At 39.1% G+C, this 23,205-nt stretch overlaps 1 protein-coding gene across 2 annotated transcripts in view; it reads left to right on the top strand.

Moving 5' to 3' along the window:
* Positions 1-23,205, top strand: part of LOC119650618 — a 147,477-nt gene that overhangs the window by 5,391 nt on the left and 118,881 nt on the right. The window lies entirely within an intron of this gene.

The raw sequence follows: 23,205 nt of genomic DNA, 5'->3' as shown, positions 1-23,205 counted from the left end.
GGCGCCACCTTATGGTTCCGTGTGAGCTTCCTTACACAGTCGCTTAAAATCTTCACTCTTACTTTTCATTATGATCACAACTAATTTCTTCCGAGCGTTTTTGTATTCTTCATGTAGCTGCTCGTATCCAGATTGTTTTCTATTTTCCTGACTGCACCTTCTGGCCTTGAGGCAGGCCTTGCGGCATTCTTCGATTTCAGAGCTCCACCAAAAGTTCGGAACTCGCTTCTCGGAGACAATACACCTTGGCCTGGAGGCGTTGATCTGAAAAGCTGTATTTTCTGCGTTTCCTACAAACGCTGTATTTTGCTGCAGAACTTCTTTGAAAATCTCCCCTCGCCCATCTTTCAGCTCTCGTCCGGGACAACTTCATGCGTGTACCATGTATGATTTCAAAAATGATGGCCTGGTGGTCGCTGTATATTCTTCGGTGTATATTCTTCACTAACGTACCACTGGAGATTCTTTGCTAAAACATCGCTAACAAATGTTACATCTATCACGGACCCCATTCCTCTCTTTCGGAAAGTGTTCACGCATCCAGTGGTAGTTAACTACAAGATTCAGAAGAGAAAGAACTTCGAGTAATATACGTCCTCCTGCGTTCATTTCTCGGCTGCCCCATTCTTCGGTCCATGCGTTGAAATCGCCAGCCACTATCTTAGGACTATGGTCGTTTGCATCCATTGGTAGCCTCTTCACCAAAGAATGGAACTTCTCTCTTGTGTCGCTTGGTGCTGCAGAGCAGCTCTAAAGAGATATTCCGCCTATTTTTGCTTATTTGAAGGCACTCTCGAGAATCTTCGTGGTTCTTGCTATGGCTCGATTTCCGCATGTTCATATCGCTGCTTTTCCGCTCTTATCCGCAACCCAAATTCCACTGCCTAGATTTTTGTACCGCTCGCAGACAATAGCAATGTCGATTTTGTTATCCAATACTGTCTGGGAGAGCAGATCCTGAGCCACTCGGCAATGATTCAGGTCTAGCTGTTGGAACTTCATTTGCGCATAGTGTCAATCGCCTTCCTAAACACCGGGCATGTGCTGCTGCCTATGATATGGGCGCTGTCAATGTGATTTACATACAATTGGGTTTTTCTTCGCAAAGTTTTGCAATGTGGCCTTTTTTTCCGCATTTACGACACAGGTTAGACCTATCGTGTACGCTAGTACATTTTTTCGCCATGTGTCCAAATTCCAAACACCTGAAGCATTTTTTCGGAGTAATCTGTTCTTGTAGTCGGCAGATGACCCAACTAATCCGGACTTCACTGGCAGTGATAGTTATTTAGGCCGTTTCGAGTGTTAGGCTTATGGACAGTTTGTGTGCTGCCATATGTCTTCCTTAGCCGTAGAATACTTGCTCCTGGACCGACTGTATTCCCCGCTGGGATCGTGGAGCTTGGCAAATTTCTTCCTTCGTTGTAATCTTGACTAAGTCCTTACATTCAATAACCACGCGATTTTTACTTAGCTTTACTTCCGCTGCCTCACCCAGTGACGGCTCGATTCTTTTCTGCAGGTCTTCTGACTTGTTTTGGCCCGGTTTGAATTCCAGCCACAGTGATATATCTAAACGAAATCTAGGCCTCAAAATACATCCTGTTCCGATATCTGCACAAATAAAGTTAATAATAGTATAGTTCCATATTTTAAAAATTTAGCCTGAAGCCTGAAGCCCTTAAGTCCATTGTAGAAGTGCAAAATTTGGCACAAGTATAGAGGGGAGTTTGGGAAGTTTGAAGGAAATCCAACTATCAATAACAAATTTATAGAAGGTGAAACTTTTACATTTTGTGTGAATTTCATGCATTCTAAAACGTGTATGACGTCATCATAACATATCAATTCGTCAATACCACAGCAAAGTGAGCTCACGTAAACGGGAGGTCGTTGTAGTTTGGGTCTTTAGCCATATGCGAATGGAAAAGTGTGCGTAGAAAGTTCCTCACATAAGATGAACAACAACCTTGGGCGAGCTTCCCGTATTCCGACTTGTTTGAGCAGGGAGATAATAGGAGCTTCCTTCCACATATCCGGAAAATACCTTGGAACAAGCTTCTGTTATAAATGATAATAAGGGGCAGGGAGATTTTCTGCTTACAGTTTTTTGGAAGAGATTCGGAACACCATCCGGATTGTAATCGGCACAAATGTCAACATTGTCATGAAGAAATTCGATAATGGAGGGATTCAGACGGGAAATCAAAGATAAAACATGCTAGCCGAAGAAGAATCAACTATTTCGGAAAAGGAGTAAGATGAATGCATCCCTAAGAAATTCACAGGCTGATTTAGAGGAATCTGAAGTACTATCACCCAATTTTATATTAACGTCCAGCTTAAACTGTCCGTCTTTACGTATTATTTATTATTTTTAAATCTAGGAATGGTATTTCCCCTTCTATACCCACATTCATTCAAGATATACTTTCATCTTACATATGTTTAGTTTTTCCAGAATTGACACTGTTTGTTGACAATATTGAACACATAGTTGTCGACATTTTTAAGGTTTTGTATAAAAGAAAACCTTATTAAAATCGATTCAATGTCTGTCTGTCACACGCACTTTTCTCCAAAACGGCTAAACCGATCCGAACGAAATTTGGTGGACAGATGGAAACTATGAAATCCCACGTATACAGCGAGTGAGATAAATTTAGGTGGAGTTTAAAGGGGGGCTCCCCATACATGTAAAGGGGGGATTCAAACAAATTTTTCACCGGATATAGTCGTGTAGGGCATCAAATGAAAGGCCTCGATTTGTACTTTTCGAAACTGACATTAATTTTGGCGTGAATTTCAAAGTGCGTGAGTAAGGACTCAAAATGTACGCACTTGAAGTGAGACAGGACTCATTTTCGGAAACTGCCCAACCTAAAAATCCGAAAAAAATCAAGGTGGTGCGCCTAGATGAAATCTAGGCCTCAAAATATGTCCCATTCCGATATCTGCTCAAATAAACTTACTAATAGTATATTACAACTTTTAGAAATTTACTGAAAAACACCCCTTCAATTCATCCTATGACTTTTGAATTTTGTACCTGTATAGAGGACAATATTTCGTATATATGTGCTAAATTTCGTGGAAATCTGGCAATTAACGCCAGAGTTATAGCAGTTCAAACTTATCAATTTCGCGCGAATTTACTGCTTCCAAAGCCATGCAAATAAGATGCTGACGTCATAATTAGCCGGAATAATTGGCATTCGCGTGAAGTGTTAAAGTCGCATTTATGAAGAATTTACTTATCTGCAGCCCTTTTTAAGGTTTTGTGTAAAACACTTAGGTGAAATCTAATCTTCGAGAGATGTCCCATTCCGGTATCTGCTCAAATAAATTTACTAATAGTACATTATCAACTTTTAGAATTTGACTAAAAAACTCCCCTTAAGTTCATCCTAGGTGTACTAAATTTTGCACCGACACATACATATCCACATGCCAAGTTTCATGAAAATCCAGTTACTAGTGTCAAAGTTATAGGAGTTCAAACTTATCAATTTCGTGCGAATTTACCGCATCCTAAGCCATACAAATAAGATGCTGACGTCATAATTAATGAGAATAATTGACATTCGAGTGAAATATTAAAATTCCAGGAAGGATCTAACTCTCCCTAGCCCTTTTTAAGGTTTTGTGTGAAACAAAACCTTATTAGAATCGAGACGGTGTCTGTCTGTCCGTCTGTCTGTCTGTCTGTGTGTCTGTCTGTCTGTCACACCCGATTTATTCGGAAACGACTGGACCGATTGTCACGAAAATTGGTGAGAGTATGTAATCTGGTGATCCCTTTACATGCAGTAAGTAGCGCCATCTTGTGTTAAGTTTAACGGGGGGCTCCTCATACATGTGAATGGAGGGTGCAAATTTTTTTTTCACAGAATGTAGCCATGTAGGGTATCAAATGAAAGGTCTCAATTAGTATTTTTCAAATCTGGTTCAATATTGGATATTAGATGAAACATAGGGGAGTGAGGGTTGAAAATATGACCCACAAAAAGTGTAACAGGTCTCGTTCTCAGAACCTATCCAACCGAAAAATCTGAAAAAAATCACAGTGGTACATCTCTACGAAATCTAGGCCTCAAAATATATCCGGTTCCGATATCTGCACAAATAAAGTTAATAATAGTATATTTCCACATTTTAGAAACTTCCCCGGCACCCCCTCTTATGTTCATCCCAGAAGTACAAAATTCGGCATGCGTGTAATGAAGAACATAATGCACAGTTTGGTCAAGTTTGAAGAAAATCCAACTATTATTAACAAAGTTATAGGGGGTGAAACTTTACAATTTTTTGTGAATTTCGTGCACTCTACAACCTCATGACGTCATGATCACATATCAATTCGTCAATACCACAACGAAATGAGTTCTTATGAATTGGGTCGCAGAGAATTATTTTGTTTTAGTTTTTTAGTTATTTGCCAGCCAGACATGTGTGCATGTAGGTATATAATAGATGCGTGCTAATGAACTTTGCGGGTAGTGCCTAATTCAAATAGATATAAGAAGTAAATCGGAAATATGGGTACGATCAATTTATATACGTGCATATATGTGTACAGTATTCGAAAATAGGCAGTTTGTTTGTTTAGGGTGAGCGTGATATCTATGGCTGTAATATGTACGTATGTCTCGTAGTTTGGAAAAATATGAAGAATTATGTTGGATTTGTAGCTAAGTATATACGGACAGAAAAATGTGCGTTGAAGTTTCTCACATAAGATGAACACAAAACCTTTATACCCGAAGCGCGAGCTTCCGGTATTCCGACTTGTTTATATTTGATGTTGGTTAAATTGTTAGCATTTTCTAATAATATTAAACTCAGAGTGTGAAACGTATGAGGTTGACCATTATCAATACAGGGGTTTCCATAAAATGGTTTATGTGACACAGTCTATATGGCACAGAGCTGTCGTGCACTCGTCGCTCCTCACATGTTTTCCTTTTTCTTCAGCCTTTGTCCCGTTTACAGGCGGGGTTGGCTCTTCGTGATGGGTTTCGATATTTTATTTATCAAATGCCTGATGAGGATGTAATCGCGAGGCCTTGAAATCTCCATCCAATGTATCAAGCCACCGTTGTTTCGGACGGCTTTTTGGTTGCTTACCATTAACTTCGATGTTCAGATAATATTGGTAAATGAATTTTCATTAGCGTGAATTACATGATCACACCATCGAAAACACCTCTCTCGTAGTTTTTCCACGATCGGTGCAAACCCATATCGATCACGGATATTCTCATTCCAGACGTGATCAAAACGTGTCACGCCACCAGTGCAATGCAACATCTTCGTCCCTATTACCACAAGACGCCGTTCATTGTCTTTTATAGTCGGCCAACACTCAGAACTACAGAGAGCGGCAGACGGACGGCATTGCAGTAAATTTTAGATTTGGGATGTGCGCTGATATGTCGATCACAAGGAACACCAGTTGTGGAATGCCAGGTTGCGTTAATGCGTGAAGCAAATTCATTACGCAGTTCTCCATTGGTTGAGAGCATTGACTTGAGATATTTAAATGCTCCTCACATAGGGAAACACAAAACCTTTTATACCTGAAGCGTCAAGCTACCGGTTTCCCGACTTGTTTTCAATCTTTTTCTTTTGTTGGATAAACAGTTAATGTTTTGAAAATTTAGTTTAGAAACCCTTGGAACTGTTATAGGTTGCCATCATCCTAGATACGACTGTCTGTTGGCTAGAGAAAAATTGCCCTTCCTTTCTCAAGATGATTTTTACATAATGGGTTATGGGTTCTTCGAGGAGATTCACTTCAGTAGGTTAGGCTGCATGCAGGAACGTTTGATTCACCTAGAAAATTATGGAAAAGGGAAATTATCCCTGAGAGAACGTCAGTACTCACATTTCAATTTTTTCTATATAATTTTCAAAATGGCTCGTGGAGCTGCAAACATATTTAAACATATTTTATTCAGTTTTTTTGATATTATGCGTGGAGTTTCACTTGCAAATACCAACATAATCCGTTAAATTTATTTTCTGTTTGTTTTAATGCAGTTCGTAGATGATTTCCATTTACAAGTATTTTCTCAAATTACAATAAATTCAATTCATTATTTTTCATAATTAATTTCCAAGTGAAAACAGTTGGGGGAATGTTGTGGAAAATACAATTTTATTTCGTGTTTCGCATTGAAGTTGTGAATTCATTCAAATCCGACGATGATGGTGTCTTTTAAGCTGAACTTTCACTAAATGCGAAATGGCCGTTGCAGCAAGCGCCGTCGGTGCTTTGGCTGTGCGCCTTTCCGTACCTACCAAGTTTCATATCATGGCGTGTTGCAAAAAGTGTTGAGCATTTGTTGGACGAGTGTCTTAATGACTCTGTTAAAGTAACTTAACATTACTCATTTACCTATTCTGCTTATCCATTCCAACTGGCAGAATGTCAAGTCAATGAACTCTTCCGCAATTTGTTATTTCATGAACATGTGCTGATATTTTCTGTTACGATTCGGTTCTTGGAGCCGCGGGTTTCCTTTTAAATGCTTAACGCTAAAGAAGTTGCCAGCTGATAGCGAAATATGTGAACTGTGGTTTGGTTTTTATTCTTACCGCTTGCGATATTTACCCGTTGCTAAATGGTTCTAAAATGGCCTAATAGCATAGTATTTCGGCATTTCCGATAAAAGAGGAAAAAATTTGTTTTCATCGTTTACTGAACAATTATGTAGTTAATAGCAAACGGTAGTAGTAGTTTCTATAGCTCAAAAACAACTGGTTTGCTCGGAGCTATAGGAATGATAGTCATAGTAACGTCGACTTCGTATGAATGTATATTCAATTGATGTTTAAATCTGATTCAGAAATTGAGAAGAAATTATATAAATGCGCATGTTTGTATATCCTTTGTTCATGGGGATGACCATCGAAAAATTCTCATATTTTTATAAATTTCACTCCCTCTTATCGTTTCATAGAAAATTCCATTCATTGTCTGTTAGTCTGTCTTCCTGTCTGTCAGGCAGTCTGTCTATCACAGATACTTTTCTCAGAAATGGTTTTGCTGATTGACACGAAAATTTTGTCTGTGATCCTCCTGTGAACTCCCCCTTATCCTTTGCGTACATGTTCTGGTTCCACCAAATATAGCCACGTAGGGTAACAAATGAAAGGTCTTGCTTAGTACTTTTCAAAACTAGTCTTACTTTTGACATCAGCGTGGGAGCGTGAGGCTTCGAAATTGGTCACTTAATAACGATGCATTCACACAAGTTTGTATATGATATTTAGACTTCAAAATATTCTCCACCTCGATATCTGCCCAAATAAGTCAATAATAGTGAATTATTAAATTTTGAAAAATTTACTGCTTACCCTTCCTTAAGTTTATTCTAGAACTAGAAGATGCAATAATATAAGCCATCATGTCGAGCATGATCATGGAAAGTTCAATGAAATTCTGCTATTATCAATGATCAATCTAGTATATTAAATTAGCCGATTTTTAGTGAAATTGGTGTACCTTAAGGACGGACAAAATCCGGCTCAATAGGTTGCGGTAGGCGGATCATATAATCCATGTGACTGAGAATGATCCAGCCCGAAAAGTCTCTATGGTAGATAAAGAAGATGTGGAAGACCCTGGCTGAAATGTAGCGAAAGTGTAGGCCAGGACGCTGCACAGCTTTTAGGCATATCGAATTGGCGGGTCTCGGCTCAAATCCGGCATGTCTGCAGTTCTTTATTAAGGCAGGCCTAGACGGGATACCGGTGATTGCGCCGTTGATGAAGATGATGATGCAGTAATTAAAACCGCAATTTTTACAGAAAAAGCACTGGAATATTTTTTTTCGATACTATTGTGTACCGATTAGCGTTCAGATAATTAATTTTTATGTTCTTAAGTGGTTTTTTTTTAGATAATCGTGAAGTATTAGATGATATTAGTCCGGTATGTGTGTAACATTTTTTTCTGAATGAGGGTACTGTGATAACTCATAGTTACATCAAACGGATTTTTAGGCATAGGTCATTTCATCTTCATAACAACGGACGTTTTCATCGTTTTGTGGGATAATGCATCACCGCAAACCTTCGGGGGACCTGCCTCTGTTCTAGAAGGGGCTAATATTTAGGTCATATCATGACTTACCAAACAGCTCCGATTTGAAATCACTTGCACATTTTTGAAATCAATTAGGATGTTGTTTCTGGGGCAGTTGAAGAAGGTGTGCACGACCAGTAATAAAAGATTTAATTATTAAAAGGGATTAGATTCTAGAAAAAGCATCCTTTGTCTTATTAACGGCCTACAACCTAGGGGACGAAAGCGGAAAGAGGAGGATATACCTGATAAGAAACTTTGAACTGTTCTTAGAAACCAACAATAATCAGAGACTAGATTTCATTAAATAGAGATATACCTATTTAATTTTATTAACCAAAACAATTCCTCAACAAAAAAAAAACAACCAAAAATGTTTAAGTGGCCCTTATTTTGTATTCTTCTTTTTCTTCAGCCTTTGTCCCGTTCACAAGCGGGGTCGGCTCGTCGTGATCGGTTTCGCCATTTGGCTCTATCGAATGCCTGATCCGGGTCCAATGTCGAGGCTTTTAAATCCCTATCCCTTATTTTGTATTAACCCGTATATAACACTTTATGTTGTAGTTTTTTCACTTCGTTATATTCGTTTGGTGCCACACTTAGTTTTCCTGAAAAGAAATCTAAGCGCCAGTCCAAAAAATAAATTCCGTACTTTCTAGCTTTGGAAGCAGAAATAGTTTTCCAATGTTTTATATATTATAATTGGTTCACTATCCGCCTGTTTTTAAGGTTTTGTGTGAAACGAAACTTTATTAAAATCGATTCAATGTGTGTGTGCCTGTCTGTCAGATCCGATTTATATATAATAAGTGGCGTCATTTTGTGTTGAGTTGGGTGAAAGAGCGGTGCAAATTTCTGTTTTCAAGAATATGGTTATGTGCGGCTTTAAATGAAAGGGCTCGATTAATATTTTTCGAAGGGATCTTATTTCTGATATTGGGCGAGATAGAGTGTAGTAAGAGCGCAACATTTTCGTCCCAAAAAGTGAAACAGGTCTTGTTCTCCGAGCCTATCTAACCGAAAAATCTGAAAAAAATCACAATGATGCATCTACATGAAATCGGGCTCAAAATACATCCCTTTCGAATATCCGCTCAATTAAAGTTAACAATGGTAGATTACCATATTTTAGAGTGACCCGATGACTCCCTTAAGTTCATTCTCGAAGTATACAATTTGGGGGCAGCATTGGAGATAATAAAGGGTATATTTTTGAAAAGCACGCAATCCAACTATTATGAACAAAATTATAGAAGGTCAATAAGCGATAAGCTTTTTAATTATTTGTAGGTAAGTAGTTTGCGGGTAGTGTCCAATAGAATAGATATATGTACACATTAGTATCTGCGATATTTAATTTACGTACACTTTTATATGTATGCCTTTGTGCACTGAGTAAATTTGATAGCACTTAACCACGCATCAGTTTTTCTCCGGGGGTTCGCCATATTCCGGGTAATACGTTGCGGACTTACAGTGATTCTCAGAGAATTTCCTATATTTCTCTTGTTTGAGCAAAATTGCGAACAGTAGAACATGACACGCTCTGGATCTTCAGGTGTGCGACCAGAAGGCCGGACTAATGCAAGAACCACCATGTCCTGTCGGGAATTGTGTCATATGGTAGTTAATTTTAATGTGTTATCGTTAAATCCACTTCACAATACAGTGAATCAGCGTGCAATAACACGCTCAATTTTGATTGTGGTTGTCCTGAAGGCACCGTAAAAATAGGTTATTGTTTACCCTGCTCCGATCGCTTTTACAAACTAGTGTTTCTTAACGGACTAGTGCCGTGTATGATAGGGTGAAGCGAACAACTTCGGTTACGATTAACCTGCGGCTGTATCTCGGTCTACAGGCAAAATCGCCCAGGTATGTTTGTTTGTTGGAAAGAAGAAATGGGCACCGAGCACTTTCTGCTACGTTCTCATGACGCTGATGGTCTCATCAGCGTGTATTTTTACATCTTCAAGTTACTTTGGTACGACAACCACAGTCAAATCATCTACAAAATCTATTATCGTAGCTTATCGTTGCTTTAAGTAATACGAGAACTCCTTGTACATCATGTTCCAAAAGGGAACTCAACATTGAGTCCTGTGGTAGCCCTGCCGTGTTGATGTATCCTCAGGTCCCTCATAGAAGTGTTGATTAATATACTCATATAATAAGGGATCCACAGTATCCCAGATGTTGAGCGGACTTTTGACTTTGGACATCTCGGGGGCAAAGCATTTGCGAAAGGACCTCGCGTCGCGAGCTAGGTATCATACCACGTCTATGGTGTCGAATGTAAAGTAGATTTGGTGAAAGTCGAATTGTAGTTCTGGTATACTACTTCTATATTTTACGTATAATAGGAAAACTGGTTAATAACTTCTCTATCGGGTTTTGGCAGCAAAACTGTTTCACCCACCAAGCGGGGAAAACTTTTTCGATAAATCATGCCAAAAATTCGCTGATAAGCCAAACGGGTTCTAGTGCAACAACAGGCTATATTGGGAATGGCATCAAAATCGGTAGCTTTGTAATCTCCTTCCTCCTATTTTGGTTTCCCCATATATCTCTATACGCTTCTCTTCAATTACCGCAGTCATTGCAAAAGTCAATCCGTTCAAACTGGTAGCCATGAAAATTAGTGCATATGTATATCTGCTTTTATAAAGAAAATGTGTTCGTGCTGTTCACGTTTTTGTAAGTTGCTCCTAAATAATAGATCAAACAATATATCAACTTATATAACTTTCGAGCAGTCGTCATGACAAATAATGACTGTGGGAGGTTGAATTCTGAAAATTATAGAAAATGCCATCCAAAAAATCGAACACTGAAAATTCAACCAGACCTGCACGGCAACTGCCAGCCAGTAGAGTTGCTCAAATGTCTAAAGAACAACTGGAAGCAGGTCGAATCAGAGCCTTCACTTCAAGAACTGCTGATGTTAGAAAAGCGAGATGCACGAATGACAACCTGTGAGTTTGAGCTTTCAAGGTACATGGTGTACGAATTATAAATTTTTAAGCGTGATTGCTGCTGCAATTACCGAACAGCAAAGCACAAGACGTGAAGCTGAACGACAGGCTCAATCCAGATTGCTTTCAAATATTATCAAGTGTATCATTATTTTGCTTCATTTCTTCTAGTGCCTGAAGAAAATCTTCAGTTTTTTTCAAATATACACAGGCAGGACTAGGTATGCATGGTTCAGCTTGTTAATTGTAAATCACAATGCATTACGACTCAATATTAGCTAGAATTCATTCCGTTCTGGATAGTAAGGAGAACGAATGCAAGGTCCTTCGTTTTCCAAAGGGTTGTATGGTTTCATGTCGTTGATACTGAGTATGAAAAAAGGGCCGCTTGTTTGAAATAGGTCACTGTCCGTACAGAGGGCTTTTTAAGACTTTGTAGAAAGTAAAACTTTATTAAAATTAGTCCACTGGCTATCTGTTACGCATACTTTTCACAGAAACTGCGTAAGCTGCACCCATGCATTCAATAAATAATATTGTTCGATGTTAACTTTAAAAAAAGAAACATTTACCGAATTTAGCCATGTGGGATGAACTGGCTGGCAACAACGGTGTGAGATATCAAATCGATTTTGGATTTTTGTTGACACTATATTCATGTCATTAGGTACGGAATAGGACATTATTCAAATGGCCGTCCCGGCCACACTGGCAGTTCTTCAAGCAGTTTTGATGTAAGTGATCATAAGTCAAATATGTCCGCCGTTGTTCCGGTAAAGTATCTCGATTGTTGGCGTCGAGTTAAGGATGCAGCTCGAAAGAAAGTAATCGAGCGGGGTAAAGCAATTGCAGCGGCCAATTAGAAAATACTCACTGCGAGATAAACAGTCGCCAAATAACTCCTTCCTCAACTATTAGTGCTGTCCGCTTATATGGTATGTAGCGGAATTTTTTAGGAACTGCAGCTCGAATACACGGACCTTGTCGCAGTTTGAGCACAGAAAGTCGGTTAATATTGCTTTGTACTGAGGACTATCGACGGTAACCGTGGTAGCGTTTTCATTTCGAAAGAAATAAGGTGCGGCGATGTCGCAAAGCCATAAGCCGTATCAAATTGTCAATCTTTAAGGATGGATTGATGCTGTTCGATTGAATCGTTCGTTGAATTGTGATCGCTCGAATAACGACAATTCTGTTGGGTCTCGTCCCAGAATATCATTTTATTCCGAATCTCCGCCTAACATTTACAATTAGCGAGCCCTCGGTATTGTCTATGGTCGTCCGGCTTCAAATTTTGCGACAGCATAATTTCATAAGGATGTATGTCGAGACCTAACCGGGGGTGGGATTAAGGCATGCAAAAGGGAGATGTACAATTTTTTCCATCAAATGTAGCTATCTGGGATATCAAACGAAAGGCCTCGATTAGTACTTTTCAAAGCAGATATTTGTTTTGAACTTGATTGCCAAGGGGAGAAGTGTGGAGGTCCGAAACATTTTCAGAGACTACCCAATGCAAAGATATGGAAAAAAAATCATGGTGGTCCGTCCACATGGTATCTAGACCTGAAAATACTCGTTACATTATCTGCTCAAATAAGAATAATAACAGTATATAATAATATTTTGAAAATTTGCCGCGAACCTCACAGCTAAGAAAAAACTTTGTTAGGAGGCATCATACTGGGAAGTTTTGAAATCCTACTATTTTTAAGAAAATTATGTTAGGTCAAATTTGCCCCTGTTACGTCAAATTACTATTCCCCACGAGATAGAATGTCGGCACCCCATCGAATTGAATATTGGATATATTCAACATGCACTATGCTCTATACATAAAAAATCAACAAAACCTTTCATATCTGAAGCGTTTAGTTGTCGGTTTCCCTACTTATCATGCCTAGGTGCAATTTTTTTCCCAAAGGGTAATTAGACTTGAGCTTAGGTGTTGGTGTTGGAAGGTTTTAACTGATAGGGCTAATCCCTTCTGTCGAGGTAATTGTATTATGATTTCAAACAAAATAATGAAGGCGATTTAGCGCTGCAGTTGCTTCTGTAGAATAGGGCTACCTCTATGGGTAGGTACATAAACTTATTTTGACCTCATCAAAAGAGATAACGAGTGCTGTGGGCCAGATTGGGAAACTTGGTTCTGTCAATGTCAAACTGTAGCCTGACCCCTCTCCTTTTTAAGGTTTTGTGTGAAACAAAACCTTATTAGAATCGATTCGATGTCTGTCTGTCCGTCTGTCTGTCTGTCTGTCTGTCTGTCTGTCCGTCTGTCTGTCACAGCCGATTTATTCGGAAACGGCTGAACCGATTGTCACAAAAATTGGTATGTGTGATCTACCGTTCCCTTTACATGCAGCAACTGACGCCATTTTGTGTTAAGTTTAAGGGGGGGCTCCCCATACATGTGAAAGGAGGGTGCAAAATTTTTTTTCATAAAATGTGGCCATGTGGGGTATCAAATGAAAGGTCTCAATTAGTACTTTTCGAATCTGGTTCAATATTTGATATTGGGTCAAACATAGGGGAGTCAGGGCTCAATATATGACCCCCGAAAAGTGTAACAGGTCTCGTTCTCAGAACCTATCCAACCGAAAAATCTGAAAAAAATCTCAGTAGTGCATCTCTACGAAATCTAGGCCTCAAAATATATCCGGTTCCGATATTTGCACAAATAAAGTTAATAATAGTATATTTCCACATTTTAGAAATTTACTCGGCACCCCCCTCATGTTCATCCCAGAAGTACAAAATTTGGCATACGTATAATGAAGAACATAGTGCACAATTTGGTCAAGTTTGAAGAAAATCCAACTATTAGTAACAAAGTTATAGGGGGTAAAACTTTACAATTTTTTGTGAATTTCGTGCACTCTACAACCTGCATGACGTCATCATCACATATCAATTTGTCAATACCACAACGAAGTAAGTTCGTATGAATTGGGTGGAAAAGAATTATTTTGTTTTAGTTCTTTAATCATTTGTATATGAATATCAATTATTCCAACGAGACATGTGTGTATGTAGGTATATAGTATATGCGTGCTAATGAACTTTGCGGGTAGAGCCTAATTCAGATAGATATAAGAAGTAAATCGGAAATATGGGAACTATCAATTTATATACGTGCCTATATGTGTACAGTATTCGAAAATAGGCAGTTTGTTTGTTTAGGGTGAGCGTAACATCTACGGCTGTAATATGTACGTATGTCTCGTAATTTTGTAGCTGTATATGGGTAGAAAAATATGCGTTGAAATTTCTTAGATAAGATGAACACAAAACCTTTATACCCGAAGCACGAGCTTCCGGTATTCCGACTTGTTTCACTATTTTCTGAGAAAGCAAGATGGTGTTCTGTATGCAATCTCAAACATCTGAGTAAAGATGTCATGTGTCCAATAACAACGATGAAGTCCGCAGTGATGACGTTATTTACAGCAATGTTTGTCCTAATTCGCTAATCAATTCATATTTATTGCGAATTGGCAATTCTAAGCAGCGAAAGGTAGGGCTGGCAATTGTAAACTTGGAACCTAGTTCCAAATGATTTTTTGAAAATCGATGGTAGTTGCAATCAACTTCGAGCACAGGTAATCCGTATGAGTTATATTCGCTGTCGTGCTAGTTTTGCAAATGTGGCAAGGAGGATGTCCAAGCCAATGAACTCATCAAGATCTTTAATAACTTTTTGGGAATTACCGTTTTGCTCGAATTAGCTTGGCAGCTAATAGAAATGATTAAATTCTTCTACATAAAGTAGGAAAACTTGTACTTATCCGCTCTATTATAATTCACAGTGCTCTCTTAAAGTACGAGTGCTGCTGGTTCATCTTCATTCTGTTTGGAATTATTATTGTTCCTTTATGTTTCAGGTTCTCCGTGGCTATAATTTTGCTTCATCACGAATATGTACACTGTTCTCAAAATTTTCAGTTATGCAACTACTGCTGTGAAAATGTTCATTTATCTACAGGTTACCATTTTTTGCCTAATAGATAGATATATAATTAATGCATTTGATCATGTTATAACGGAAATCACTTTATCTTCGAATACTAATTCTTTACAAGAAACATATTTTTGTTCAAATGATGAACCTCCTCGGTTTAAACGTTGTCGATTGACGTCATAATTGCTTCTACTTTTGAAAGCCAAATAACAGGTGTATAGATAGCACTATCGATACGGTACTTCTACAAGATAAACATTTACATATCATATAAAATTTAAAAATTAATTGCGATACATTGATGATGATTATTCGTCTCATCGTCTTTAACATGACTATTGACTGATGGAGAAAAGTCAAAGCTCACATTACTTTGGTGGTCTTTAGTCATTACAGGAGTATTTCGGTTTATCCCGCTTTACATAATGAAATTTTCATTTACATAATGGAATATTCACTTGAACATAGAACAAGATTTGGTAAAATATCCAGAGCAACGCCATACTTTTGAGGGACCTGAAGAAGTCGTGTTTTGATTCTTTGACCAAAATTAGGAAAACAAAAAAAATATTGTTGGATTTAAAAGGAATCCTTTTTGTTGGCTTATTGCCATAAGAGGCAATTGATAATCGATTTATTTTAAATTTTAGAACCGATCTCGAAAGCATGTTTCCAATAAAAATATTTATGTAGCTTTTTTTACTTTATTCACTGTAAGCTAGAATCAAAGCCACATTTTCTCCGTTACACTTCCTAAACGAACGAGGATTTTCGAGAATTAGAAAAGTGAAATAATGAAAAATAGGTTTCCGAATAATGCCCAAATGCAATTCCCCTTTAACTAGGTTAAGCTGCATTTTTATTGCATTAGCAGCTGTCACTTGTTAGCTCGGTGATTTCAATATTAATAATAGAACCCGAACCAAAACGAAAGTGTTATAATGGGAAGAAATCGGACCAATATGCAAAAATGCCAGTTAAAAGTGAAAATATGTACCACTGTTAGTTTGTAATTTAGAATCTGTCCTATTTTTACCAATTAACCAATAAGTGTCAATTTTATATTCTAGCTTACCATTCTACATTTTAAATATTTTTATTAGCTGAAAACGAAGCCCTCATGTTCTAGCTTCTATTGTTGGATGATTGGTGATAATTAGACGCTATCATTTCATCGTTCGCAAAGAAGAAATTCATATGGACATCCAAAATAATAGATTGCGGTGAACAGCCAGACTGGAAACTTTGGTTTCACGGTATTTTTTTTTTCAGTCCGACCCTGCTTGCTTCCCTCTTCAAATCAAGAGCCATTTCTTAAGGGTCATATTCCGACGGAGACCGAATAGATTTTTTTAAGAGGTGGGAATCTTTAAAATTCTATCCACTAAGCACATTTTTTTAACGTAGTAGAAGTAGGGAAAAGTGGAGTAATGGCTAATACTTAAAAGAGAACTGAAATTAAACCAAATTATATGAAGTTACAAAAGTTATTTACTATTTAATGTCTACTTAAACTAATCACTTTTATGTCCTTAAAATCAACATAAATAAATTTTCAAAATAAAATCAAAATCATGATCGAGAATATAACCTCTGTTGCCCGGGATTACTCCACATATGGTATGGGTAATTACGGATGGTGCTTTAATACTGTTCACAACTTGCTTCCTCTTATCAATTTCTTACAACTTTTCGGCTTAACTACCAAACTTCAAAAAATAGTAGGCGAAAACCGCTTTACGGTTTTTTTCCAGGACCGAGGTTTCTCGTCGTATTCAGCAGCCTCAACACTGCCCTGGGAGCAGCGTGGCTGCGTCTTCGCTTACTACTTTTAAGTTTGGGTGCTAAGCCCAAAACGAAGGGTCCGTTGCCCAAAAAAGAAGGAGCAAGTTGCTCCCTATATGGTCCGGTCCGACATCAAGTAGGGTCCCTCAATCCTTAAACAAAATATTTTCAGCTCTGGTCAAGCTTTTGGGCTAAATCGGTGAATTTACGCTCAATATAATTTGCAATCATCTCGTGTTTTGCGAATTATATAAAGGGGGATTTAACATCTGCGCTTCGGTCATGCTGCTCCCAAGGTAGATGTGAAGATGCCTCTGCCCTTGTAAGAAACCGTAAAGCCGTAACAAAGTTATTATAGGTCAAAATTGTCGCTTCTGCGCAAATTCTAGACTTTGGATCCCAGTGTCACGTCAAAGTGGTTGCATGATGTAATCACTGATTACTCACGTAATCATGAAATCGTGCAACCGTGGATTGGTTGCGATGAACAGAGGAACTAACAGTTGGTTTCCTTGTTAGTTGAAACTGTGTTTCCGTGCAAATTAACACAATTGGGAAAAACAGATATCTGTACCTATTTCAAACATCAGACAGACAAATGTATGTCTCGGATAAATGTTTCAGTAAACTGTTGTGTCAGACGTCGAACAGACAAATGTCTGTCTCAGCTAAATTTCTGTTTCAGATAAAGTCTATGTCTATGCCAAATGTAGACAGTAGACAGTAGTCCTTGTCTGAATCAGACGAATTTCCATCTGGATTGTACTTCGCGACTCACACAGCAAGTACAAATAAATGATTGGCACTTACTTAATACCCGTAATATGTCGCTCTGATAACAACTTTTAGCTCCTGCGGAATATCTTGCCTTGATGGAGTATTCCAGATATTCTCCTTATTGATGCTGTTCGAAGCCTTCTCGAAATTTGGAAAAACACTTCCACAATGCTCTATGTTGTAAGGCTTTCAAAGTGTTTTTTGATGTCTCACAGGATTATTTTCGCTCTGTCTGGAGATAGTCAAGAGCAGCGGTTCTACTTCATTGGATAGCAAAGATAATTTCCATTCTGCTTGGAGAAGATGGTCGCATGGCAAGGTGGGAAATTATTCGCAAAATGTGGAACTTTATTGGTTTCCTTCCACGTTTTCTGCTGCTCATCATGGTGGATGAGTAGTTTATCCTTCACGTCCGTCTTGGGCCATCCAACGATTTACGACCACCTGCGGGTTCACCAAAAAGTGGCAGTTGTGCTCTAATTGGTCCGGTGTGAATACAAACTGTGAGCTCCCTTCATACTAACACAGAGTTACATTTTCTCCGCCTCCCTAAAAAGGTTATCATCAGATCAATCGATGGTGCAAAGTTTGATAGAAATCCTTCCATTATTAACAAAGTGGGTCAAAGTTCATTAATTGCTATCATAGAATGAGGTAGGCACTGACTAAATTCTAAATCCATCTGAGTTGTCAGCTGATTCTGGATCCTACACAATGAATTTGAGCCGTGCGACAATCATTCTCTTAGGGTTTTTATGCCGGGGGATCACTATTTTGCTCTAAAGTATCTCCAAAATACAAACAAGCATGTGAGAAATTTTGGGAAGTGGTGTTATTGTGCTGAACTATATTGTTAAAATTCATAGTTGGTTGGAAAATGGAAGTGTTGAAGGTGGAAAATTATTAAGAAACTTTAGATTGTTGTAAGATTGTGCAGGGCTTTTACGTCGTTTAATCGGTGGCGAATCAAATTGACTTAAATAATATTTTTTTTTCAGGTTTTCGATAGATATCGGGGTGCATGAGGTGGTTACACGACCCGTTAGGTGACTCTTGTCGATTAAGAGGGCAGAGGCATGCATGTACTATGCTAGCTAGTTCAGGAATGTGAGTGAAGTCATTGTCGCTTCTGTCCCTTGAAATTTTTTTTGTGACCGTAGACAGTCTCTGTTGAAGTTGCAACAGGATCGACCTATGCCTAGACCCTAAGACAACCCAATCCGTCGAAAGCTATTTGGAAGAAGGCAAAGAAAACAGCCTATAATGAATGAATTCGATCCGCGCGAAGACCGGAACCTTTCACAAGCCCGGAAAATGTGATGGGAACTGGAAACGCTCAGTCATACAGTGAACAATATAATTCCAAGTGGAATTTAAGGGAGGGGGTCGCCATACATGCCCCAAGGGGGTGTGTAAATGTTTTTTCATCAAATATAGTTGTGGGGAATATCAAATGAAAGGTCTCGGTTAGTACTTCTCGAAGTCGGTCTTAGTTTTGACATTTCTTTAACGAACCCATTCTCAGAAACTACCCAACCGAAAAAATCTGAAAAAACTCAAGAGGCTGTCACTAGATGGTGCCTAGGCTCTGAAATACCCTACATACCGATATCTGTTCAAATGAAGTTAATAATAGTATATTACTATAATTTTTAGTAATTGGCTGGGGGGAGTTCCCAGCCATCCTAGTACTAGGAAGTAATGTAGGATATAATATAGATGATGATCCTACCAAGTTTGGACGAAATCGCACTATTAGTAATAAAGTTATAATTGGTCAAATTTGTCGCTTCTTTGCAAATTCAAGACTTTGAATGACAATATCACTTGAAATTAGATATTTTCACATAATATATGCATATATTAAGTGCTACGTACTAACGGGAGAATTGCAAACTCAAATTTCTTTATAAAAGAAATACATAAAACCTTTCACGTCTTAAGCGTCCAGCTTCCGGTTTCCCGGCTTGTTTAAGTTTATCTTCTTTTATCAAGGTTTGATTCACTGGAACCCAATCACATTTCCTATTTACCAATTTGCATTAACAGCAGCACCCGGTATTGTGAGCGATAATAGGAACATTGCCGTTTCTATTACCACTACCTGTGGAATCACAAGAGAGTAAAAGATGACCTCTCGAATGAGAGAATGAAGCCGGCTTGGCAACCTCTATTTGTGGTTTACACTCTCTTAAGCCCTACTTTTCTACTGTTCTCGGTACATAAGGATACATCTGCTGCTTACTATTCGAATACTTCATCATCTGCTTAAAAAATTGCATAAAAATCTGAAAAGATCCCGCTAGTAGGCCATCTGAAAAAATGCCTTTGGTTAGTTATCTTTAGAAGAAGCCCTACGGGCAACAAAAAGCAAAACACAGCTAGGTCCGGTCCAATAACAAGTAGTTGTGGACTTAGGATCCCTCATATCCCAAACAAAGATTTTTATAAGTTTTTTCGAGGGGATTTTGTTTGATGTACTTTGGAGTTTATTGAGGTTCTCTGAAGTCTACTGACAATTTGCTTGATATATTCCATAGCGTGAATAATATTTTAAATTTATAAACTCTTATATATCATCATCACCAATGGCGCCATAACCGGTTCCGGCCTAGGTCTGCCTTAATAAGGAATTCCAGATATCCCGGTTTTGTGCCGAGGTCCACCAATTCGATATCCCTGAAAACGCCATCGTTCCAACTCAGGCTGAGTTTACCTCGTCTTCTTTTTCTATCATAGATATTACCGTTATAAATATTCCTGGTTGGATCATCCTCATTCATACCAATTAAGTGACCCGCCCACTGCAACCTATTGAACCGGATTTTATTCACAACCAGATGGTCAACGTATCGCTCATAGTTTCCGTCGTTTTATAGGCTACGGAATCGTCCATCTTTATGTAGGTGGTCGAAAATTCTTCGGAGAAATCTTCTCTCTAACGCGGTAAAGAGTTCGCAATTTTTCTTGCTAAGAACCCAAGTCTCTGAAGAATACATAAGGACAGCAAGATGCAAGATCATTGTTTTGTACAGTGAGAGCTTTGACCCTATTGTGAAAAGTTTCGAGCGGAACAGTTTTTGGAAATTGAAACGGGCTCTGTTGGCTGCCAACAACCTTGCGCGGATTTCATCGTCGTAGCTCTTATCGGTTGTGATTTTTGGCTCTAGATATGAGAGGTTATCAACCGTCTCAAAGTCTCCTATCCTTATTTTTTTCGTTTGACCAGTGCGATTGTTGGTTCTTTCATTTTTGAAGCTGACGTTGCCACTATGTATTTCGTCCTGCATTCAATGATGTGCAGCCCAAGATCTCAGCTTCACGGATTACTTTTTTCAGGGCCAGGTTAAAGAGAACACATATCTTAGACCGTTGTTGAATTCGAATGGTCTCGAGAGTGATCCTGCTGCTTTTATTTGACCTCGCACATTGGTCAGGGTTAGCCTAGTTAGTTTTATCAATTTCGTTGGGATACCAAATTATCTCATGGCCGTGTACAGTTTTACCCTGGCTATGTTATCGTAGGCGGTCTTGAAATGGATGAAAAGATGATGCAATTGATGTCCATATTCCAACAGTTTTTCCATCGCTTGCCGCAACGTGAAAATCTGATTTGACGCTGGTTTACCTGGAGTGAAGCCTCTTAGGTATGGGCCTACCATATTCTGGGTTTATGGAGCTACCCGGTAAAGCAAGATAGGCTCTATAACTGCTGCATTGCGTGATTTCCCCCTTTTTATGTATGGGACTGATAATGCCTTGTTGCCAGTTGTCAGGCATTGATTCGCTGTCCCACACCTTGAGGATCAGTTGATGAACCACTTGGTGTAGTTGGTTGCCTCCATATTTAACCAGTTCGGCTCCGGCTTTTAAGCCGATGAATTGCACAGACTGCTTCTTCAATACTTGGTGGTGGCATTACTTGCCCGTCGTCTTCAGTTGGTGAGACCTCCAACTCGCCGATATTTTGGTTGTTGAGCTGTTTCTCAAAGTACGCAACTTATCGCTCCAATATGTCCATTCTGTCGGAAATCAGATTTTTCTCTTTTTCTCGGCAGAGTGAGTATCGAAGTGTATAAGGTTTTATACTAATGACTTTGTTGGTAGAATTTGTGCGCCTGGTGCGGTTGCTCTCTGTACTTTTGGAGTTCACAGATCTATTGGTTGTTCCAGGCTTTCTTTTTCCGTCTGTGAGGTCGCTTCTCCGCTTGACGGAGTTCGTGATAAGTCTCTGCGCCTGCCCGCGGTCTTTGGGCATGCAACATCACTCAGTATACAGCATTCTTTCGTTCCGTTGCTTGCTTACATTCATCGTCGAACCAACTGTTCCGACTCTTTTTCCGGCTGGGGTCAATTATGTTTGTGGCCATATTTATGATAACGTTCTTCAGGTGCCGATGCATCATCTCCAGGATCTCTGTCGACTGTGGTTATTGCTGCATCCAATTCCAATTTATAGGTGTTGCGAAGGACTGTATTGTTGGTGGCTTCTGCGTTAACTTTCACCTGATTGTCAGAGGGGATTCTGCTGTTGTGTTCGAGCTCGGAGCGCAATGCCAACGAAATAATAATCCGAGTATATTTTGGCGCTCCTTCTATGTTCTGACATTTATCAAGGTTGAAAAGTGGTGGTGTTCGATCAACACGTGAACAATTTGGTTGAAAGTGGTCCCGTCTGAGGCCCACGTTTGTTTGTGGGCGGTTTTCTGCGCTAACCAGATATTTCCAACAATCAGTTCGTGTGACACTGCTGGTTGAATGATCCGCAGTCTGTTATCATTGGTATCCTTATGTAAGCTATGGGAGCCAACGTATCTTCAGAATACTAAAATCACCAAGTATGATTTTGATATCATCTCGAAAGCGCGGCGTGCACAGCCATTCGCTTATGTTTTCATTTTTCGGCTGACTAAGAAACTTACTACGCGCACATGGTTTATTGGATGGCCACTATAATATACGGTGTAGTGGTTGTTCCGGTCCCTGTCCAGCAGATTTCTTGTAATGCTGTTACTTAAGCCTTATATTGGGACAGGGTATCCGCTAGCTGCTGGGCAGCATTTGATCTGTACAGGAAGTGCACGTTTCAGGGGAAAATGCGCAAATCGCTATTCCGTTTACGTTGCCGGGTGCGTCGTTTTGTTGTCAATTCAGTCCGAAGCTCCTTTTGTGGCTTGGTAACAGGTTGTTTTCCGTGTAGGGTTGTCAACCCTGCCCAACCCCCAAACCTGGAGGTCCAGTCGGTAGAATTTGTCCCGTTTTTGGGCGCGGGACACTCGTCTTCATCCTTCTACATCTGCAGCTTTTCGTTAAGAAAGATCTCCCAGCGGTCACCATGTGGAGGTGGAGATAGGGTTTGGTAGTAGAGCTGTTGGTGTTAGTTCAGCCGGCGTTTCCCAGATTTTATGCTCCATCGTGGGTACCAATCCACGTTTCGTCCTGGGAATTATACTACGTTCGACCACCTATAACTCTTATATATGGTGTCCTAAATGGAGGGTCCTAGCAAATATAATCCCGTTTGGAAGTATTTTTAGTTAAAAAGTATGAGTAAGAGTAAGGTTCTTAATATAGGCAGCACAAAGTGAACCTTGTAACTCCTATAGGAGTCT

Source organism: Hermetia illucens, chromosome 1 (genome assembly GCF_905115235.1).
Source record: "Hermetia illucens chromosome 1, iHerIll2.2.curated.20191125, whole genome shotgun sequence".
Lineage (NCBI taxonomy): Eukaryota > Metazoa > Arthropoda > Insecta > Diptera > Stratiomyidae > Hermetia > Hermetia illucens.
The sequence above is the reverse complement of the archived record's forward strand: the minus strand, read 5'-3'. Positions and strand labels throughout refer to the sequence as shown.